Source organism: Bos taurus, chromosome Y (assembly GCF_002263795.3).
Source record: "Bos taurus isolate L1 Dominette 01449 registration number 42190680 breed Hereford chromosome Y, ARS-UCD2.0, whole genome shotgun sequence".
Taxonomy (NCBI): Eukaryota; Metazoa; Chordata; class Mammalia; order Artiodactyla; family Bovidae; genus Bos; species Bos taurus.
The window spans coordinates 23,848,500-23,865,861 of record NC_082638.1 but is presented as its reverse complement, the minus strand read 5'-3'; positions in this window follow the sequence as shown (position 1 = coordinate 23,865,861).

The window sequence follows — 17,362 nt, the reverse complement described above, 5'->3', positions numbered from 1 at the left end:
TTAAGCCAACTTTTTCACTCTCCTCTTTCCCTTTCATCAAGAGGCTTTTTCGTTCCTCTTCACTTTCTGCCATAAGGGTGGTGTCATCTGCATATCTGAGGTTATTGATATTTCTCCCAGCAATCTTGATTCCAGCTTGTGCTTCTTCCAGCCCAGAGTTTCTCATGATGTAATCCGCATATAAGTTAACTAAGCAGGGTGACAATATACAGCCTTGACGTACTCCTTTTCCTATTTAGGAACATGTATATATCATTAATTACTTTAAATGTAAATGCTCCAATCAAAAGACGCAGTCTGGCTGAAAGGATACAAAAAGAAGACCTGGGGGATGGTCCCAAAATGGCAGAGGAATAGGACTGGAAGACCACTTTCTCCCCCTACAAATTCCTCAAAAGTTCATCTGAATGCTGAGCCACTTCCTCAACACAATTTCTGAATGCTAGCGGAGGACGCCAGTAACCCAGAAAGGCAGCCCATTGTCCTTGAAAGGAGAAGAAAGGATTGAATGAATTCCAAAGGAGAGCTAGCTGGCTGCCTACAGGCCCCTTCACCCTGACTGAGGCAGAGAGGCAGGTGTGCGACAGTCAGAGCCAGAATGCAAGGGGCAATCTTGGCCCCAGGGACTGGCATCCTCCAACAAACTGTGACCAGGCTACCAGTTTCTAATGACGTCTTTCTGGGATCCTGGACAGTTGATATCTGCCAGGAGGGTTGCAGCCTGAGATCAACTCCCCAGAGAAGACACAACTGAGACAGTGCTCTTATGGCATACCCTAGAAACTGAGCGGCCTGGACCAGGGAGATGATTAAGATGCATGGCCCACACAGCTCAAAAGCATCAATCCTTCGGCGCTCAGCTTTCTTCACAGTCCAACTCTCACATCCATACATGACTACTGGAAAAACTTATTACTCCTTTAGACCCTATTTTTTTTTTTAAGCAAATTTCACACATACATATATAATTTAAAATTTTTGTGACTGATTTTGCCTTGTATGTTTAATATTGTATTTTGGACAGTCTAACCTCTACTCTAGACTTTTTAAAATTAATTAATTTATTTTATTTGGAGGCTAATTACTTTACAATATTGTGCTGGTGTTTTGTTTTTTTTTTTTTTTTGCCATATATTGATGTGAATCAGCCATGGGTATACATGTGTCCCTCATCCTGAACCCACCCCCCCCCCACCTCCTTCCCCATCCCATCCCTCAGGGTCATCTCAGTGGTGACCTTGAGAGTGATCTTGACCATCTCAAGTGACCTTGAGAGCCCTGACTCATGCATCAAACCTGGACTGGTGATCTATTTCATATGTGGTAATATATGTGTTTCAATGCTATTCTCTCAAATCATCCACTCTAGCCTTCTCCCACAGAGTCCAAATGTCTGTTCTTTCTCTCTCTGTTTCTTTTTCTGCCTTGCATATAGGGTCATCATTGCCATTGTTTAAATTCCGTATATATGCATTACTATTCTCCATTGGTGTTTTTATTTCTGACATACTTCACTCCGTATAACAGGCTCCAGTTTCATCCACCTCATTAGAATGGATTCAAGTGAATTCTTTTTAATAGCTGAGTAATATTTCATTCTGTATATGTATCACAGTGATTGTAAAGATTTGTCTGCCAATGAACATCTAGGTTGCTTCCATACCTTACTATTGTAAAGAGTGTTGGGTTGAACACTGGGATACATGTATCTCTTTTGATTCTGGTTTCCTCTGTGTGCATGCCCAGAAGTGGGTTTTCTGGGTCAAATGGCAGTTCTATTTCTAGGTTTTTAAGGAATCTCCACACTGCTCTCCATAGTGGCTATACTTGTTTGCATTCCCACCAAGGGTTGCAAGAGGGTTTCCTTTTCTCAGCAACCTCTTCAGCATTTAATGTGTTGTAAACGTGTTGATAGCATATTCAAAAGCATAGACATTACTTTGCCAACAAAGGCACACCTAGTCAAGATTATGGTTCTTCCTGTGGTCATGCATGGATGTGAGAGTTGGACTGTGAAGAAAGCTGAGCACCGAAGAATTGATGCTTTTTAACTGTGGTGTTGGAGAAGACTCTTGAGAGTCCTTGGACTGCAAGGAGATCCAACCAGTCTATCCTGAAGGAGATCAGCCCTGGGATTTCTTTGGAAGGAATGATGCTAAAGCTGAAACTCCAGTACTTTGGCCACCTCATGTGAAGATCTGACTCATTGGAAAAGACTCTGATGCTGGGAGGGATTGGGGGCAGGAGGAGAAGGGGACGACAGAGGATGAGATGGCTGGATGGCATCACTGACTCGATGGACATGAGTGTGAGTGAACTCCGGGAGTTGGTGATGGACAGGGAGGCCTGGCGTGCTGCGATTCATGGGGTCGCAAGGAGTCGGACACGACTGAGCGACTGATCTGATCTGAGACGTGTTGATAGCAGCCATTCTAACTAGCATGAGATGGTACCTTATTGTGGCTTTGATTTGTATTTCTCTGATAATGAGTGATGGTGAACATCTTTTCATGTGGTTGTTAGCCATCTGTATGTCCTCTTTAGACAAATGTCTGTTTAGTTCTTTGGCCCGTTGTTTTTGATTGGGTCGTTTAATTCTCTGTTATTGTGTGGCCTAAACTGCTTAAATATTTTTTGAGATTAATTCATTTGCCATTATTTTCTCCCATCCTGAAGGCTTTATTTTCAGCTTTCTTATAGTTTCTTTCGTGATGTAGAAACTTTCAAGTTCAATTAGCTCTCTTTTGCTTATATTTACTTTTATTTCATTACTCTTCATTCATTCATAGAAGATCCTGCTGTGGTTTATGTCAGAGAGTCTTTTCCCTATATTTTCCCCTAGGAGTTTTCTATTTTTTGGCTCACAAGTGGTTGCCCAGTTTTCCCAGCACCACTTGTGAAATAGACTGCCTTTTCCCCATTATATATTCTTGCCTGCTTTGTCAAATATAATGTATCCATGGATGTGTGGCTTTATCTTGGGGTTTCTATTATGTTCCATTTATCTATATTTCTGTCTTTGTGCCAGTACCATACGGACTTGATGATTTTAGCTTTCTAGGTTAGTCTGAAGTCAGGCAGGTTGATTCCTCCAGTTTCATTCTTTCTTTTTTTTTTTTTTCAAGATTATTTTGGCTATTTGAGTTTTTTTTGCACTTTGATACAAACTGTGAAGTTATTTGTACTTGTTCTGTAAAAAATAACTGTCAGTAGCTTCATAACTACTTTAAATGTAAGCAGAATAAATGCTCCAACCAAAAGACACAGACTACCTGAGTGGATACAAAAACAAGACCCATATATGTGCTGTCTACAAGAAACTAAGTTTAGATGTAAATACATGTAGACTGAAGGTGAGAGGAAAGAAAAATATATTCTATGCAAATGCAAAGCCAAAGGAAGCTGGAACAGCAGTCCTCATATCAGACAGAACAGACCTAAAAGTACTACTTCAATAGATAAGGAAGGGCACTACATAATGATCAAGGGATCAATCCAAGAGGAAGACATAACGATTGTAAACATGTATGAAAAGACCCTGATGCTGGGAAAGATTGAGGTCAGGAAGAGAAGGGGATGACAGAGGATGAGATAGTTGGATGGCATCACCACTCAATGTACATAAGTTTGGGTAAACTCCTGGAGTTGGTGATGGACAAGGAGTCCTGGCGAGCTGCAACTCATGGGTTTACAAAGAGTCAGACTAAGCGACTGAACTGAACTGATGCACTGAACACCTTATTGCCAAATTCACACTTAAATTGAGGAAAGTAGGGAAAACCACTCGACCATTCAGGTAGGAACTAAATTGAATCCCTTTTGATTATGCAGTGAAAGTGACAAATAGATTCAAGGGAAGAGATCTGATCAGATCAGATCAGTCGCTCAGTCGTGTCCGACTCTTTGTGATCCCATGAATCATAGTACACCAGGCCTCCCTGTCCATCACCAACTCCCGGAGTTCACTGAGACTCACGTCCATCGAGTCAGCGGGTGCCTGAAAAACAATGGGTGGAGGTGTGATCACTTACCTAGGGCAAGAGATCCTGGAATGCAAAGACAAGAGGGCTTTAAAAAAACATCGCTATGAACAAAGATGGTGGATGTGATGAAATTCCAGTTGAGCTATTTCACATCCTAAAAGAGGATGTTGTGAAAGTGCTGCACTCAATATGCCAGGAAATTTAGAAAACTCAGCAGTGGCCACAGGAATGGAAAAGATCAATTTTCATTCCAATCCCCAAATAAGGTAATGCCAAAGAATGTTCAAATTAATGCAAAATTGTACTCATCTCACATGCTAGCATAGTGATGCTCAAAATTCTCCAAGCCAAGCTTCAACAGTATGTGAACTGTGAACTTCCAGATATTCAAGCTGGATTTAGAAAACCCAGAGGAACCAGAGATCAAATTGCCAACATCCACTGCATCATCAAGAAAGCAAGAAAGTTCCAGAGCGGTGGGGTGGGGTGGGGGGGGGGGGGTGGGGGTGGGGTAGACATAGATGTCTGCATTATTAACTATGCCTAAAAAGGAGTACATGAAGGCTGTATATTGTCACCCTGCTTATTTAACTTATACGCAGAGTACATCATGAGAAACACTGGGCTGGAAGAAGCACAAGCTGGAATCAAGATTGCTGGGAGAAATATCAATAACCTCAGATATGCAGATGACACCACCCTTATGGCAGAAAGTGAAGAGGAACGAAAAAGCCTCTTGATGAAAGGGAAAGAGGAGAGTGAAAAAGTTGGCTTAAAGCTCAACGTTCAGAAAACGAAGACCATGGCATCTGGTCCCATTACTTCATGGGAAATAGATGGGGAAACAGTGTCAGACTTTATTTGGGGGGGGGGGCTCCAAGATCACTGCAGATGGTGACTGCAGCTATGATTAAAAGACGCTTACTCCTTGGAAGAAAAGTTATGACCAACCTAGATAGCATATTGAAAAACAGAGACATTACTTTGCCAACAAAGGTCCATCTAGTCAAGCCTATGGTTTTTCCCGTGGTCATGTATGGATGCGAGAGTTGGACTGTGAAGAAAGCCGAGTGCCGAAGAATCGATGCTTTTGAACTGTGGTGTTGGAGAAGACTCTTGAGAGTCCCTTGGACTGCAAGGAGATCCAAACCGTCCATTCTGAAGGAGATCAGCCCTGGGATTTCTTTGGAAGGACTGATGCTAAAGCTGAAACTGCAGTACTTTGGCCACCTCCTGCAAAGAGCTGACTCATTGGAAAAGACTCTGATGTTGGCAGGGATTGGGGGCAGGAGGAAAAGGGGATGACAGAGGATGAGATGGCTGGATGGCATCACCGACTCCATGGACGTGAGTTTGAGTGAACTCCGGGAGATGGTGACAGACAGGCAGGCCTGGTGTGCTGTGATTCATGGGGTCACAGAGTCAGACATGACTGGACGACTCAACTGAACTGAACTGAATCCTTTGACTGTTGGATCACCAGCCACTGTGGAAAATTCTTAAAGAGATGGAAATATCAGACCATCTGACCTACCTTCCAAGAAAGCTGTATGCAGGTCAAGATGCAATAGTTAGAACTGGGCATGGAACAACAGACTGGGTGCAGATTGGGAAAGGAGTAGGACAAGGCTGTATTTCATCACCGTGCTTATTGAACGTATAAGCAAAGGAGATTGTGTGAAATGCTGGGCTGGATAGATCACAACTTAGAATAAATATATCTGGGAGAAATATCAATAGCCTCAGATATGCAGATGACATCACTCTTATGGCAGAAAGTGAAGAAGAACTAAAGAGCCTCTTGGTGAAAGAGGAGAGTGAAAATATTGGTTTAAAACACTTATAAAACTAAGATAATAGCTTCTGGTCCCATCACTTCTTGGCAAATAGATGGATGGGGAAACAGTGGAAACAGTTACAGACTTTATTGGCAGGGGCAGGGGCAAGATCACTGCAGATGGTGACTGCAGCCATGAAATTAAAAGGTGCTTGCTCCTTGGAAGAAAAGCTTTGGCCAAGTCAGACAGCATGTTAAAGAGCAGACACATCACACTACCAACAAAGGGACCCCTAGTCAAAATAGTACTTTTCCCAGGAGTCATGTATGGGTGTGAGAGTGGACTATAAAGAAAGCTGAGTGCCTAAGAATTGATGCTTTTGAACTATGGTGTTGGAGAAGAGTCTTGAGAGTTCCTTGGACTTCAAGGAGATCAAAGCTGTCAATCCCCCGAAAGTCAGTTCTGAATATTCATTGGAAGGACGGATGCTGAAGCTCTGATACTTTGGCCAGCTGATGTGAAGAACTAACTCATTTGAAAAGACCCTGATTCTGGGAAAGATTGAAGGCAAGAAGAGAAGGGAATGACAGAGGATGAGATGGTTGGATGGCATCACCAACTGGAAGCACATGAGTTTTAGGAAGCTCCGGGAGTTGGTGTTGGACAGGGAAGCCTAGCATGCTACAGTCCATGGGATCATAGAGTCAGACACAACTGAGAGACTGAACTGAATATTCCATCATGTACCACAAATACTATATCCATTCCTCTGTCGATGGACATCTACATTGCTTCCATGTCTACCTATTGTAAATAGTGCTGCATTGAACAATGTCTTTTTCAATTTTGGTTTTCTCAGGGTGGTGGTGGTTTTGATTTCCATATGGTGGTTTTATTCCTAGTGTCTCAAGGAATCTCCATACCATCTGTCATAGTGGCTGTATCAATTTACATCGTCACCAACAGTTCAAGAGGGTTCCCTTTACTTCACAGCCTCTCTAGCATTTATTGTTTGTATACTTTTTGATAATGAGCGTTCTAACTCATGTGGGATGATAGATATCTCATTGTAGTTTTGATATGCATTTCTACAGTAATGAGTGATATTGAACATCTTTTCATGTGTTTGCCAGGCATCCATATGTCTTCTTCAGAGAAATGTCTGTTTATGCCTTTTTCTCACTTTTTTGTTTTCCCACTTTTTGATTGGGTTGTTTCTTTTTCTGGCGTTGAGTTGTATGAGCTGCTCATATATTTTTGAAATTAATCCTTATTCAGTTGTTTCACTTGCTATTTTTTTCCCCCATTCTGAGGGTTGTCTTTTCACCTTGCTTATAGGTTCCCTTGCTGTGAAAAGATTTTAAGTTTAATCAGGTCCCACTTGTTTACTTCTGGTTTTATTTCCATTACTCTAGGAGATGGATCTTAGAGGATCTTGAGAATCATAGAGGATCTTGCTTTGGTTTATGTCATCGAGTGCCCCACCTAGGTTTTTGTCTAAGAGTTTTATGGTTTCTGGTGTTACATTTAGGTCTTTAATCCATTTTGAGTTGATCTTTGTGGTTGGTGTTAGAAAGTGTTCTGATTTCATCCCTTTACCATGTAGCTGTCCGGTTTTTCCTGGCACCACTTATTAAAGAGGCTGTCTTTGCCCCATTGTATATTCTTGCCTCCTTTATCAAAAATAAGGTACCCATAGGTGCATGGGTTTATTTCTGGGCTTGCTATCTTCTTCCAGCGGTTTACATTTCTATTTTTGTGCAAGTACCATACTTTCTTTATGGCTGGAGCTTTGTAGTATAATCTGAAGTCAGAAAGGTTGATTCGTCCAGCTCCATTGTTCTTTCTCAAGACTGCTTTGGCTATTTGGGGGGTCTTTTGAGTTTCCATATGAATTGAGAAATTTTTTTTGTTCTACTGCTGTGAAAAAAATGCCATTGGTAATTTGATAGGGGTCGCAATGAATCTGTAGATTGCATTTGCTAACATAGTCATTTTCACAATAATGATTCTTCATACCTAGGAACATGAAATATCTATCCATCTGTTTATGTTGTCTTTAATATTTTTCATCCATACTTGATTTCTTTCATCCATACTTGACTGCTGGAAAAGACACGCCTTTCACTAGATGGGCCTTTGTCAGCAAAGTAATGTCTCTGCCTTTTGATATGCTGTCTAACTTAGTCATAGATTTTCTTCCTAGGAACAAGTGTCTTTTAATTTCATGGTTGCAGTCACCATCTGCAGTGATTTTGAAGACCAAGAAAATAAAGTCTGTGACTGTTTCCATTGTTTCCCCACTTATTTGCCATGATGTGATCGGACTGGATGCCATGTTCTTAGTTTTTTTTGTTGTTGCTGTTGTTAATGTTGAGGTTTATGTAGTTTTTTCCCTCTTTCACTTTCATCAAGAGGCTCTTTAGTTCCTCTTCATTTTCTCCCATTAGGGTGGTATCATCTGCTTACCTCAGTTGTTGTTATTTCTCCTGACAATTTTTATTCCAGCTTGTCCTTTATTCAGCCTGGAATTTCAAGTGATATTCTCTGTGAATATGTTAAATAAGCAGGTGACTATACACACATGACCTAGCAATGCAATTCTTGGATATATATTTTTAAAAATGCACCCCAATGTTCCTTGAAGCACACAATTCACCAAAACATGGAAGGAACCTAAATATCCATCAGACAATAGATGAATGGATACCACACCTTGGTCTATATGTCTGAGAAACCCAAGTAAGACTTTAGGCACTGAGAGAGGGTGTCAGAGAGCAGGCAGACTGAAGTGACAATCACAGAAAACTAACCAACCTAATCACATGGGCAGCAGCCTTGTCTAACTCAATGAAATTATGAGACATGCCATGTAGGGCCACCCATGTCAGACGGTTCATGGTGGAGTGTTCTGACAAAACGTGGCCCTTTGGAGAATGGCATGGGAAAGCACTTCAGTATTGTTGCCTTGAAAACCTCAAGAACTGTATGAAAAACTAAAAGATAGGACACTGAAAGACGAACTCCCCAGGTCGGTAGATGCCCAGTATGCTACTGGAGATCAGTGGAGAAGTAGCTCCAGAAAGTATAAAGAGATGCAGCCAAAGCAAAAACAACATCCAGCTGAGAATGTGACTGGTGATAGAAGCAAGATCTGATGCTGTAAAGAGCAATACTGCATAGAAACTTTAAATAGTAGGTCCATGAATCAAGGCAAATTGGAGGTGGTCAAACAGGAGATGGCAAGAGTGAACGTTGACATTTTAGGAATCAGCAAAATAAAATGGTCTGGAATGAGTGAATTAAACTCAGATGATCACTATATCTACTACGGTGGGCAAGAATCCCTTAGAAGAAATGGAGTAGCCATCAGAGACAACAAAAGAGACCGAAATGCAGTACTTGGATGCAACCTCAAAAACGACAGAATGATCTGTTCCTTTCCAAGGCAAACCGTTCATTATCACGGTAATCCAATCTATGCCCTGACAAGTAATGCTGAAGAAGCTGAAGTTGAACGGTTCTATTAAAACTTACAAGACTTTCTAGAACTAACACCCCCCAAAAGATGTCCTTTTCATTATAAGGGGCCGGAATGCAATAGTAGGATGTCAAGAAACACCTGAAATAACAGGGGAATTGGGCCTTGGAGTACAGAATGAAGCAGAGCAAAGACTAATAGGGTTTTTCCAAGAGAACGTACTGGTCATAGCAAGCCCCCTTTTACAACAATACAAGAGAAGACTCTACAAATGGGCATCACCATATAGATAGTCAACACTGAAATCAGATCGATTATATTCTTTGCAGCAAAAGAAGGAGACGGTCCATACAGTCAGCAAAAAGAAGACCAGGATCTGACTGTGGCTCAGATCATGAACTCCTTTTTTTTGCCAAATTCAGACTTAAATTGAAGAAAGTAGGACAAACCACTAGACCACTCAGGTATGACCTAATTCAAATCCCTTATGATTATACATTGGAAGTGAGAAATAGATTTAAGGGACTAAATCTGATAGAGTGCCTGATGAACTATGGAGGGAGGTTTAGGACACTGTACAGGAGACAGGGATCAAGACCACCCCCAAGAAAAAGAAAGGCAACTAAGCAAAATGGCTGTCTGAGGAGACTTATAGATCTCTCTGAAAAGAAGAGAAGTGAAAAGCAAAGGAGAAAAGGAAAGACATACCAATTTGAATGCAGGGTTCCAAAGAATAGCCAGGAGAGATAAGTAAACATTCCTCAGTGATCAGTGCAAAGAAATAGAGGAAAACAATAGAATGGGAAAGACTAGAGAACTCTTCAAGAAAAATTAAAGTTACCAATGGAAAATTTCATGTGAAGATGGGCTCAATAAAGGACAGAAATGTTATGGATCTAACAGAAGCAGAAGAGACTAAGAAGAGGTGGTAAGAATACACAGAAGAACTGTTCAAAAAAAGATCTTCACGACCCTGATAATCACGTTGCTGTGATCACTCACCTAGAGCCAGGCATCCAGGAATCTGAAGTCAAGTGGGCCTTAGAAAGCATCACTATGAACAAAGCTAGTGGAGGTGATGGAATTCCAGCTGAGCTATTTCAAATCCTAAACAATGATGCTGTGAAAGTGCAGTGTTCAATATGCCAGCAAAACTTGGAAAACTCAGCAATGGCCACAGAACTGTGAAAGTTATATTTTTGATCCAATCTCAAAGATAGCAATGCCAAAGAATGCTCAAACTACTGCACAGTTGCACTCATCTCACACACTAGTAAAGTAATCCTCAAAATACTCCAAGCCAGGCTTTCCATTTATGCTTATTACAAATTGCTGGCTCTATCCTCCATATTGCACAATACATCTTTGAGCTCATCTTACACCTAATACTTTGTGTCTCCCAGTCCCCCACCTCTGTATTGCCCCTTCCCCTCCCCCTCCCCGCTGGTAACCAGTAGATTGTTCTCTATTTCTGTGAGCCTCCATTTTGTTAAATTCTCTACTTTGTGGTATTTTTAGATTCAATAAGTGATATCATCTCAATAAGACAGATATCATTTCTATCTGAGCCATTTTACTTAGCCTTATATCTTCCATGTTTTTGCAAATGGCAATATTTCCTTCTTTTTATGGCTGTGTAGTATTCCAAAAGTCTTCTGGTGGCTCAGTGGAAAATAACCTGTCTGGCAATTAGGAGATGTGGGTTCAATCCCTAGGTAAGGAAGATCCCTTGGAAAAGGAAATGGTAACCCACTGGAGTATTCTTGCCTGGATAATTCCATGGGCAGAGGAGCCTGGAGGGTAGAGTGCATGGTGTTGCAAGGAGGGGTACACGACTTAGTGACTGAACAACAACGACTGTCCTATATAGTACACACATGCCCCATCTTTATCATCCATCTGACTATCATCTGGCGGCCCTTTAGGTTGCTTCCAACCTAAAGGGTTCCAATTGTGTGAATTAAGGAACTTAGGGGGTATATGTGTCTTTTAATTTAATGTTGTGTGTATTTGTTTGACTATATATCCAATAATGAAATTGTTAGGTCATGTGCTATTCCATTTTTAGCTTTTTGAGAAATCTCCATAGGGAAAACAACCATTATTTCACTCCTAAGGACTACCTTTTAGAAAGGAAGATTGAGTTTTTGAGGCTGTTAGTTGCTGACATCATATTTTGAGGTGTACTAAACACTTCTATGAGGTAGGTGGCCTAGGGGCAACTACTACGTATGCCTTTTTAGTAAGTGGCACTTCAATCCCACTCATGAAATGGCTCTCCAGCTAAGTTTCCACCTCTGCACTCAGACAGAAACCTCAAGTACTCTTCCTCTTCACCTATGTAAATGTATCTTTGGGGTTCAATCTGGACCCAGTTCTTCCCATTACTTTCTGGCTAACTGGACCTTCTGGTCTCATCTTCAACTCCCCAGGACCTATCTGGCTCCCTCTTCACACACTTATCCCTTCCCTGCCCTCTCCATCCCCCACTATCAGAGAGCTCAGAGATGCACATAATTCCACTTCAGGTTGAATTTATTTACTGTTCATTATTAATGTATGCTGTTGGTATGAGAGTCAACGACTGTACTGTTGGCAAATTCTTATCGGCGAGACCCCCCGAAGATTTCTGAGCTCTCTAGCCATGTTCTGAAGTGACTGGCTGCCCACTGGTCCAGCTGCAATGGCAGGGTTCTCCACTATCTCTGGGGCCTCCTCCAGTTTGTTCTGATTCAGCTCTTCATTTACCTTTGAACCCTGGCCACAGAGCTTTGAGCCTCTGATTTTCTTAAGTTTCTCTGAGGTAGGAGTTTTTGGAGAAGATTTCTTGGTCAGCTTTGGTTGAATTTGCTTAGTCATCCTCACAGTTACACTGGTCACCTGGAGAAAACAAGAGGAGGAGCAAGGAATGGCATTGGTTTGGGGAAGAGGGTGATAATGTTTTGAATTGAAGGCTTGAGGAGAAGGGGTGTGGGTAGAGAAGGGGTATGTGACAGGCAAGGAGAGAGGTGGGGGAATCTTAAGGGGCAGTGCCAAAAAACAAGAGAAGTTTGGATGGGTTCATCTCACCTTGACACTTTTTTTTGGACCTCAATTGATAGCAGGTCTTCATATTTTCCTCCTGGATATCTGGAGTCGACTGTTCCCAAACATTTGTAGAGCCTTGTGGCTTCTCAGTCATCTTATTCATTTAGAAGACTCCCAGTTGTCTGCTCCAGAGGGCCTGAGCACCCCTATATACACCCCTCCATAGGGGGCCAGACCCTTATGCTTTATGAGGTCAGCAAATCATTCCCCAGCCAATGGGGGCCCTGGGTGAGCCTTGACCTCACAAAACCCCATTCTGATACTTCTAGGGGAGGTTGCAGAGCAACTCAGATGATTTGGTGGAAGAAATGAGACATTTTTAAAACCCCTACAGAGCTCTCCAAACTCACCTGCCATCCTCATCTCTCTACGTTAACTCAGATGGGTCACATGGGACACATCTGGGAGATGTGTCTCCTTCAACCTTGCCTCACAGCCACACTATTCCAGGTTTCATTCTGTTGCCTCTCACCTTTCACAATTCTGTAGTTTTTTATTTCTTGCCTAAAATCCCTCCACGATACTTAGGCGGTGTAAATGAGAATCCATTCACTTTCCTCCTACATGTTCGCTTGATGCACCTTGAAGATGACTTATTTCTGGGCAACTTACCAGAAAACTTTTCCATTCCCCCCTCCTTTTCTCAGCATTCATGTAGCTCTCCTTGGGTTTCTAGTTTCCAGTCTGAAAACCCTGCTTCAGGCTGTGAGACTGCACTGAATACACTTGCTCTTACTCCACTTGGAACTCCAAATCCTAGACTACCTGAGAACTGACCCTAGAGACTCAAATAGTGAGGAGTCACACAAAGGGTACACTTGAATACAAGACCCAGCATCACCCAACAAACAGTAGATCCCTGTGCAGGATATCTCATCCAAGAAACAAACAAAACGAACATAAAAACTAGTCATCAGCAGACAGGATTGCCACTTGCCTCACCCTTGCCAATCAGAGGGAAAAGAAACAGAAAGAAAACTCAGCACAAATGTCACCCTGTGCGAACCATACACAAAGCCCTGAACCAAGTTTCAGAAGGCAGAAGCAAAAAGGAAGAAAGAATTCAACCTTGAAGCCTGGGAGACAGAGACGTTAAACATAAAAAATCTAAAAAAAAGAAAAGGCAGAGAAATACTACACGAATGATGGGACAAGATACAAGCACCGAAGTCCACATTAATACAGGGGAAATAGGCAAACTATCTGAAAAAGAACTCAGAATGATGATAGTAAAGATGATCAAAACCCTTGAAAACAAAATGGAGGAAAATGCAAGAATCAACTAGCAAAGACCTAGATGAATTAAAGGACAAACACACAGAGACAACAAAATTACTGAAATTAAATATACTCTAAAAAGAACCAATAGCAGACTATCTGAAGCAGAAGAAAGAATCAGTGGGTTTGAAGATAAAATAGTGGATATAACTGTTGAAGAACAGAGTAAAGAACAAGGAATGAAAAGAATGGATAGTCTCAGAGACCCCTGGGACAAGCTAACATATACCAATATTCTTCCCAGAAGAAGAGAGAAAAGGAAAGGGTTTGAGGAAATTTTTGAAGAGATTGCAGCTGAAAATTTCCCCAACACGGAAAAGGAAATACTCAATCAAATCAAACAGGCACAAAGAGCCCCATACAGGATAATCCAAAGCTGAAACATGGAAAGACACATAATAATAAAACTAACAAAGAATAAACACAACGAAAGAATATTAAAAGCAGCAAGGGAGAAGTAACAAGTAACATACAAGGGGAAACCTATACCCTTAAGAGCTGTTCTTTCAGCAGAAACTCTGCAGGCCAGGGGAGAATGGCAGAATATATTTAAAGTATAGAAAAGAAAGAGAAAGATCAAGATTACTGTACCCAGCAAGCATCTCATTCAACACTGATGGAGAAATCAAACTCTGTTCAAAGAAGCAGAAGTTACGACAATTCACTTCGACCAAAGCAGCTTTACAACAAAGGTTAAAGGTACCTATATAGTCAAGAAATACAAAAGAAGAAAGAAGATCTACAAAATCAACCCGAATCAATTAAGAAAATGATAATAGAAACATGTATATCAATAATTACCTTAAGTGTAAATGGATTAAATGTTCCAACGAGAAGACACAACTTGGCTCAGTTCAGTTCAGTTCAGTCCAGTCGCTCAGTCGTGTTCGACTCTTTGCGACCCCATGAATCGCAGCACGCCAGGCCTCCCTGTCCATCACCAACTCCCGGAGTTCACTCACACTCATGTCCATCGAGTCAGTGATGCCATCCAGCCATCTCATCCTCTGTCGTCCCCTTCTCCTCCTGCCCTCAATCCCTGCCAGCGTCAGAGTCTTTTCCAATGAGTCAACTCTTCGCATGAGGTGGCCAAAGTACTGGAGTTTCAGCTTTAGCATCATTCCTTCCAAAGAAATCCCAGGGCTGATCTCCTTCAGAAGGGACTGGTTGCATCTCCTTGCAGTCCAAGGGACTCTCAAGAGTCTTCTCCAACACCACAGTTCAAAAGCATCAATTCTTTGGTGCTCAGCCTTCTTCACAGTCCAACTCTCACATCCATACATGACCACAGGAAAAACCATAGCCTTGACTAGACGGACCTTTGTTGGCAAAACAAACAAACAAACAAAAACAGCTTGGCTGAATGGATACAAAAACATGTATCCATTTTGTTGTCTACAAGAAACACACTTCAGACCTAAAGACACATGTAGACTGAAAGTGAGAGGATGGAAAATATATATTCCACGCAAATGGGAAGCAAAAGAAAGCTGGAGTGGCAGTCCTCATGTCAGAAAATATAGACCTTAAAACAAGAGTACTACCAACCACAAGGAAGAACACTACATAATGATCAAGGGATCAATTCAAGACGAAGACATAACAATTGCCAATATATATGCACCCAACATAATAAGCACCTCAATACAAAAGACAAACACCTTTTCAAAAAATTAGATACACCAAGGGAACATTTCATGCAACGATGGGCTCAATAAAGGACAGAAATGGTATGGACCTAACAGGAGCAAAAGTTATTAAGAATAGGTAGCAAGAATACACAGAAGAACTGTACAAAAAAGATCTTCAGGACCCAGATAATCACGAAGGTGTGATCACTCCCACTCACGTAGAGCCGGACATCCTGGAATGTGTCAGGTGGGCCTTAGGAAACGTCACTATCAACTAAGCTAGTGGAGGCGATGCAATACCAGTTGAGCTATTTCAAATCCTGAAAGATGATGCTGTGAAAATGCTGCACTCAATACGTCAGCAAATTTGGAACACTCAGCAGTAGCCACAGGACTGGAAAAGGTCAGTTTTCCTTCCAATCCCAAAGAAAGGCTATGCCAAAGAAGGCTCAAACTACCGCACAGTTGCACTCATCTCACACGCTAGTAAAGTAATGCTCAAAAATTCCCCAAGCCAGGCTTCAGCAATATGTGAACCATGAAAATCCAGATGTTCAAGCTGGTTTTAGAAAAGGCAGAAGAACCAGAGATCAAATTGCCAACATCCACTGGATCATGGAAAACGCAAGAGAGTTCCAGGAAAACATCTATTTCTGCTTTATTGACTATGTCAAAGCCTTTGACTGTGTGGATCACAATAAACGGTGGAGAATTCTGAAAGGCATGGGAATATCAGACCACCTGGCCTGCCTCTTGAGAAACTTGCATACAGGTAAGGAATCAACAGTAAGAGCTGGACGTGGAACAACAGACTGGTTCCAAATAGGAAAAGGAGTACGATAAGGCTGTATACTGTCACCCAGCTTACTTAACTTATATGCGGATTACATCATGAGCAATGCTGGGATGGAGGAAGCACAAGCTGGAATCAAGACTGCCGGGAAAAATATCAATAACCTCAGATATGCAGACAACACCACCCTTATGGCAGAAAGTGAAGAAGAACTAAAGATCCTCTTGATGAAGTGGAAGAGGAGAGGGAAAAGGTTGGCTTAAAGCTGAACATTCAGAAAACTAAGATCATGGCACCTGGCCCCATCATTTCATGGCAAATAGATTGGGAAACACTGGAAACAGTGCCTGACTTTATTTTTCTGGGCTCCAAAATCACTGCAGATGGTGACTGCAGCCATGAAATTAAAAGACACTTGCTCCTTGGGAGGAAAGTTGTGACCAACCTAGACAGCATATTTAAAAGCATAGACATTACTTGGCCAACAAAGGTCCATCTAGTCAAGGCTATGGTTTTTCCAAGAATCATGTATGGATGTGAGAGTTGGACTATAAAGAATGCTGAGCACCAAAGAATTGATGCTTTTGAACTGTGGTATTGGAGAAGACTCTTGAGAGTCCCTTGCACTGCAAGGAGATGCAACTATTTCATCCTAAAGGAGATCAGTCCTGGGTATTCATTGGAAGGACTGATGTTGAAGCTGAAACTCCATTAATTTGGCCACCTGATGCAGAGAGCTGACTCATCTGAAAAGATCCTGATGCTGGGAAAGATTGAAGGAAGGAGGAGAAGGGGATTACAGAGGATGAGATGGTTGGATGGTATCACCGACACAATGGACATGGGTTTGGGTGGACTCAGGGAGTTGCTGATGGACAGGGAGGTCTGGTGTACTGCGGTTCATGGGGACTCAAAGAGTCAGATGCGACTGAACTGAACTGAACTGAACAGACTTAAAGGAGATATTGACAGCAACACAATCACAGTAGGAGACTTTAACACCCCACTCACACCAATGGACAGATCATCAAAACAGAAAATTAATAAGGAAATATGTATTAAATAATACATGAGATGAGAGGCATCTCATTGATATCTTTAGGGCATGCCATTCAATGCAGAAGAATACACTTTCATCTCAAGTGTACACAGAATATTCTCCAGGATAGACCACACCTTGGCTACAAACCAAACTTACAGAAAATTTAAGAAAATTAAAATCATATCACGCATGTTCTTCGACCACAAGTTATGAAACTGGATAAAAATTAGAGGAGGAACACTGTAAGAAACACAAACACATGGAGGTTAAACAACACATTTTTAATTAA